Raw genomic sequence first — 7557 nt, forward strand, 5'->3', positions numbered from 1 at the left:
AAATGATGGTATGACAGCTTTACTTTGCGAGTACTCTATTTTTCTGTTTCTTTACCTTAGCATACTGTACTTTAATTTCCCTTACATTACTTTACTTTACCTTAGATTACCTTACCCAATTTCACTCTAATCTTCCCCTTTCTCTTTCTTACACAAAAAAATAAAATAAAGGAAAATGATTGCTAAAATCCTTGAATTGGCAACACAATGAAAATGTACTCATTGAAACTCCCTTGAAACTCTTGATCATTCATTCTTTGATGCTGATATAATCATAAGAGAAATGCAGCAATTTACGGGAAAATGATGTTGCCAATTTAAAGAATAACAGTTGATCGAACAAGGAATCAGATAGTTCTTTTGCCCAGAATCAGATGAACAACATGAATATGAGCCTCGAATATGACCAAATAGAGCGTCAAATTGGTATCCATGTTATCAAGCATTAAGGGGAATCCAGCCTTGGCCATAAAATGTTGTGTTGGGAAGGAGAAAAATAATTAAACAGAATGGTGAAAGTTTGAAAGAAATCGGATAAGCAATAAGAAAGTTATAGCTGCTTTAAAATTGAGATCCCCCTGTTGTTTTTACTATTTATTAACGATCTTCCTAATTGCTCTGATGAGTTGAAATTTATTTTGTTTGCCGATGATACCAACATTCTTTACTCAACAAAAAATTACTTATCTATAAACAACAATTTAAATGACAAATTAATCAATGTTTCATACTGGTTTAATTGTAACAGATTATCATTGAATGCTGAAAAGTCTAATTTAATCTACTTTCATAGTAAAAAATCTCAATTTCATACAAATATTTCTGAACAACTAAAGATATCAATGAACGACAAGATTATTCAGAGAGTCCACTCTGTTAAATTTTTAGGTATTTTTATAAATGAAAACATGTCATGGACTGATCACATTATGTATATTGCAAACAAAGTGTCAAAGGGTGTTGGTATCGTTGGTAAGCTGCGAACGGTATTACCTAAAAATATACTGAGAATGCTTTACAATACATTTATTTTACCATTTTTGACTTACTGTAATGCTGTTTGGGCAAACACTTACAAATCTAAGTTGAAGTCCCTTTTCTTATTACAAAAGAAAGCTGTTAGAATATGTTCTTTGAATTCATATTATGCCCATAGTAGGCCTCTGTTCAGATCACTCAAAATTCTTGACATTTATCAGTTGAATAGATATTGCATCTTGATTTTATGTTTCAAACATAAAATTGGGTTTTTACCTTGTTTACTTAATAATATGCTTTCATTAAATATGTCAGTACATAACTATAATACAAGGAATAAAAATAAATATCATTTATGGGCAGTCGAAAAATCCTATCTTTTATTTTCATTCAGTCATAAAGCACCAACAGTTTGGAACGACCTGCCAAGTAATATAGCATCAATAAATAATTATAATGCATTTAAAATAAGTATAAAGCAGCATTTAATCAATCTTCAACTTGTGTAGATTTATTTTCCACCTTTTACCTTTGTGTAGGGTTTGTTTGGTTTGTTTTTGTTTTTTTGATTTTTTTTGTTTTGTTCCCCTTTATTGTTTGATCTTGTGTTTTATTGTGGGCAAATAAGTTTCTTATATCTTATTTTGTTAATTATATTTTGTCTAATTCCTTTAAGGGAGGTTATCTTGACAAACTCTATTTTGGGGTTTTTATAATTTCCCTATTTCTTCTGTTTAAAATGTTAACTTATTATATACATATATATTTTATGTGGAAGACTTTTGTAATACATGTACATGAATATGGTTTACATTTGCTCAATTATGTATTTTTATGAATTTTGATATTGTGATTTTTAATTGGAAATAAATGAAATTGAACTGAAAAAGATCACTAATAGTATGTAGATTTCAAATTGGCAACTGGGTAAGTAAATTATGACAAGGGGCCAGGACAACTTTCCCATAGGCCATGTAATTTATTATCAGGGATTTGTGGTTTTCTCCTAAGTGCCCATTCCCCTGGGGCAGTAATCTAAATATAATCCAGGTAGTATATTGTTTTATGTCCTCATGAAAGAAAAATATAACTTGAAATAAAACCTTTGGAAAAAATGACATTTTAGCCATAATATGTATTGGAGTACATGAAAGAGTAGTCCTTGCCTTACATCACTATGACATCCCATATGCGGCCAATTTGAAGTCTCCATGGGTATAGTGATTACCAATATTTACAACTTTTAAAAATTCATAACTTTCTTGTTGTTTGTCCAATATTGTTCAAACTTTCACCTATCAACTTGTCTGATTTTTCTTTTTCTTATAAAAACAAGATTTTATTTGGGTTGGATTTCCCTTTAAGTGCTTTCTGCTAACATCATAAAGTAATTTGTGAACGAATTTTCAGCATTACTCCTATAAGTTTAAGTTCACATGCTTGATCTGTAATGAAAATCATAAGTCAGAAAAATTGGAACCAGTGGGATTTGAACCTGCCATCTACAGCTTTTGGGGCAGCGACTCAACCACCAGGCTATTCTGGTTCACGGCTGAGTCACGATGAACTGGAATTCGGATACTCTTGATCCTCTTCTGTCTGACTCATTGATATGCAAATGCAGTCTGTTATGGTCAAGTCGCTGCCTGGAAAGCAGTAGATGGCAGGTTTGAATCCCACTGGTTCCAATTTTTTCTGACTTAGATTTTCATTACAGATCGAGCATGCGATCTTAAAGGGATGGTCCGGGCTGAAAGTATTTATAGCTTAACAAATAGAGTAGAATTCACTGAGCAAAATGCCGAAAATTTCATCAAAATCGGATAACAAATAACAAAGTTATTACATTTTAAAGTTAAGCAATATTTTGTGAAAACAGTCGTCATGAATATTCATTAAGTGAGCTGATGATGTCACATCTCCACTTGTTCTTTTGTATTTTATTATATTCAATTTTTTCCTCTAAGAACTAGAAAAATTGGATTGACAATTGATTTAGTGCATTAGATATTTATTGCTGCAACTTATTTCATTATTAGAGAGACATATTATTCACACAAGTATGAAATAATGAAAAAAAATATGATTTTATGTAATAACATAAGAAAATGGAAAGTGGAGATGTGACATCATCAGCCCACCTAATGAATATTCATGAAGACTGTTTTCACAAAATATTGCTAAACTTTAAACTTCAATAACTTTATAATTTGTTATCCGATTTTGATGAAATTTTCGGCATTTTGCTCAGTGAATTCTACTCTATGTATTAAGATATAAATATTTTCAGCCCGGACCATCCCTTTAAACTTATAGGAGTAATGCCGAAAATTTGTTCACAAATTATAATTTCCTCTTATTGAAGCCTCTTTATTTATCATAAAGTGACATTGATGGTAATGTTTATTTTTATCTTCTGTTATCAGGGCTATTCGACAGCACTGCGATCTCTGACTTCGGGTACAGCCTCATGTTCATTAGAGTTCTCCAATTATCAACAGATGTCATTTATGGAACAAAAATCTGTCATTCAGAAACTAACTGGTTATTCATGACAGACTGATATTAAGAAAGACATTTATTATGCCCAAAGCATATCCACCATATATGAAGGGTGCTCACAATAAAATCCTCAGAATTTACAGTTTGGCCATTAGATAGTTTTCAAACTGGCCTTGAAATGTTGTACTGATCAACAGTCCTTAAGATTAGTAGGAAGATTGTTCCATGTACGGCGAGCAGCTGACGCAAATGTACGATCTCCCATGACCATCTGGTTTTTGGAATGAAAAGATCAAGATTAGAAGTCTTAGAAGTGCGAAGACCAGAGCGACCAGGTTGGTGAAAATCAAGAAGATGTGTTCTGGTGAAGAGAAAGTCAGAGCATGATCTTCTATCGGAAGGATTTTATTGGTGAGACGATGTTCAGCTGGAAGCCAATGAAGGGACCTAATGACTGGGGTGATGTGGGAAGACCTCCACGCATAGGTAACTAGACGGGCAGTGGCATTCTGGTATGAACTTAATCACAAGATTGCTATGAGATTCCACCAATCAGAGCCCCATTACATAAAGCTTAGTGATTGATCTTTGGGCAGATATCTGTGATTGATTGCAACAATTCTCGCTACCCCAAATAGGAACAAAAATCTCATAATGCGCGAGACGAGATAATTTTCACTCCGTCGGGTCGTCATCACGACTTCCGGTTCAGAGTCCTGCTCGCGCGAGGTTCGTTGTAGGTACTTCCACCACGCTGAAATCGATGCCAATCAGCGTAATATGTACAGATTATAATACTTTTATTTAATTTGGTCAGTTTTGATTCCATTTGAATTATAAATTAAAAATATATATATATTTTCACGTGAAAATTACTTTTATTCATGTTTTTATTTGGTTATTAAAAAATAAAACAAAAAATGAATATCTTAAAATTTTGCATTTTAATAGCAACCGGCTTGACATCCCGATCGTATTCGACTTGACGCTAAATATATACACTACATCATTAATTCCGTTCAATTTTCTGTCCAACACAAAATGGATAAAAATCAGTTTCGGAACTTAAAAAAATGTTAACTGACAGAGGAATACCGTGCAATGGAAAGCGTCGGGCAGAATTAATGACTTTAGCAGAAAAGGCCGTTAAACTGTATCGTGAAAGAGAGGGTTGTGATCACGAACTTTCTGAGCGAAAGCGACATGTGTTGTTGTGGATGACGGCACTGTTGATCTGAATGGCAAAACAGTGCATTGGACTTCCGAACAGGAAGTTGTAATACCAAAAAGCTATCCCATAATGCAATGCGCGTTACAGGGATTTTTTCCGGATCTCGGCGAAATCGCTATTTGGGGTAGCGAGAATTATTGTCTATTATCGGTCATAGAAATTAGCTTCATGATATATTGCTAAGCTTTATATTACAGGGCCGAGAATGTTAATTTTGTTGATGTAACTTCTTATGACGCAAATGGCAACATTCTTTTGCCCTGAAACATTCCTCTAGAGATAAGAGGCTGTTTTCAGACATCAAACAAGGTTGTCACCATTGCAATAATTCTGCAATTGCTGTGGAGGTGTTGTGGTCTAGGACTCTAGTTGTGGTGGCATTGTGGTCTAGTGGTTATGACCATTGGCGGCGGAAGCCAAAAAATTTAGGGGGACCACAACAATTTTTTGACAAAAAAAAGGTTATCAAAAAAAAATTTAGGGGGGATCGTCCCCCCCCCCCGCTTCCGCCGCCTATGGTTATAACTCTCGTCTTTCAATCTCAGGGACGTGGGTTCTATTCCTAGCCATGGCATGTTTTCCTTCAGCAAGAAATTTACCCACATTGTTACAGCACTCAACCCAGGCGATGTGAATGGGTACCCAGTAGGAAGAAATTCCTCAAATGCTTGAGCACCTAGCTAGCCAAGCGAAAGCCGGGGTAATAATAGGGGCCCGCTGGGAGAATAGTTTTCGGAGCTTAAGTGGCTATCCTGGGTAATTATACCATTACTATTATTACATTACAGATTTTTGTATCCTGTCCTCAAATTTAAAATAAAATTTAGATAAAGGTTTGAACAGCCACTGATAGTCCAGTCGGATAACAATTTATGTAATTTGGATTCAGTAATTTGGTCCACAATGACATGGTTTGATTAACAATCAGTTGAACTTGAAGTTGACATAGTCTAAGATCAGGTTGGTATTTACCATTTAATCCAATTTCCATTCATCCTGATCATCAATTATTTTTTTCTATTGTCCACTTTGGCAAAACCCCAATTGGATTATAAAAAATGATGATTAGACTAGACCATCATCAGCCCAAGTAGTTAAAGGACAAGTCCACCCTAACAAAAAGCTGATTTGAATAGAAAGAGAAAAATCAAACAAGCATAACACTGAAAATTTCATCAAAATCGGATGTAAAATAAGAAAGTTATAGCATTTTAAAGTTTCGCTTAATTTTTCAGAACAGTTATATGCACATCCTGGTCAGCATGCAAATGAGGGGACCAATGACATCATCCACTCACTATTTCTTTTGTATTTTATTATATGAAATATGAAATATTTTGATTTTCTCGTCATTGTCATGTGAAACAAAGTTTCATTCATCCCTGAACACATGTAATTCCATTATTTTAACATTTTGTGGTTCAAGTAAGGGGGTCCTAATTGTCGAATACGTAAAAATTGAAATGATGTATTATTCAAACAATACAAAACAAAAGAAATAGTGAGTGACATCATCGACTCTCTCATTTGCATATCACTGAGTTGAGCATAGAACTGTTTTGTGAAAAATAAGCGAAACTTTAAAATGTCATAACTTTCTTATTTTATATCCGATTTTGATGAAGTTTTCAGCGTTATTCATGTTTGATTTTTCTCTATTTATTCAAATTAACTTTTTTCTGGGGTGGACTTGACCTTTTAATAGACCAAGAGTAAATCAGACAATATAAACATGGACTTAAATCAGGCTTGCCAACTACTCCTTTTTTTGGAATTTTTAAAATATATATTATATCATATAGGGAAAGAAAACTCCTTTTTTGTCCAGATATTATGTACAGTCATCTACGGGAAATATATTGTGACCCCTATTTTTTTAATGAATCACTCCTATTTTGTATGTTTACAGGTTGGTAGGCCTAAAATGGTTTAGCCCTTATGAAAATCACCTCTCTAAACAATAAAACTAAGCAGATTTAGATGAAGCATAAATACACCCAAAAGATATTCCCTTACTAGATGTCAATAGTACAATGGCTTTTGTGCAGTCATTACTGTGTTCAATAGACAAGGACCTCTGCAGAGAAATGCAGTTTGAATTACAGTGGCGCTAAAAAAGTTTGTGAACCCCACCAGAAAATGAACATATTTTAAAGTGTTCAAATTCTGTCATCTTTTAGATATTTAATTGTGAAGTAAGATGGAAGAATATTACTTTCAATGTAGTTTATTTCTCTGGCCTCGCCAGAAATTGTAGCGTTGTTGTCTGCGTTCAACACTCAGCATGAAGGAGTGCATTTTCTGGTGGGGTTCACAAACTTTTTAGCACCACTGTAATAACGTATTACAATAAATTTATTCACCATTGAGAGTCAATGAGCTTGCAAATGTTGGTTTTCAAAACAGTTTGATACTCATATTGATCAGTTAATAAGTATTGGTGCAATAAAGTTATATTTTTTACAAGGATTGTAGTAGTAGTATTTGGTATTTATTGAGATCGAGAAAAACAAACAGTCCAAAGATTGAAAAATCCAGTGTACATAACAACAAGAATACAATGATCGTGATAATAATTGCTAACATATTACGAATTATATTGAATCATATAATTTGTATAACATCAAAAATGTACCAGTAAAAGTCAAGTAAAAATTATTTAAAAAAAGTTATACCAGTATGTTAATGTTGATCAATGAAAAATAAACATCTATAGGTGTAATACATTAAAATGAGAACATAATGTAACCTGGGCACCAGATACACAAGCCGTTCAAAGTTACGCAAAATAACGGGGGGGGGGGGGCAGAGCGTATTAAGCAAACGGGGTTAGAATATAGGAAAAT

The sequence above is a fragment of the Lytechinus pictus genome, chromosome 5, assembly GCF_037042905.1.
Source record: "Lytechinus pictus isolate F3 Inbred chromosome 5, Lp3.0, whole genome shotgun sequence".
In the NCBI taxonomy this organism is placed as follows: Eukaryota; Metazoa; Echinodermata; class Echinoidea; order Temnopleuroida; family Toxopneustidae; genus Lytechinus; species Lytechinus pictus.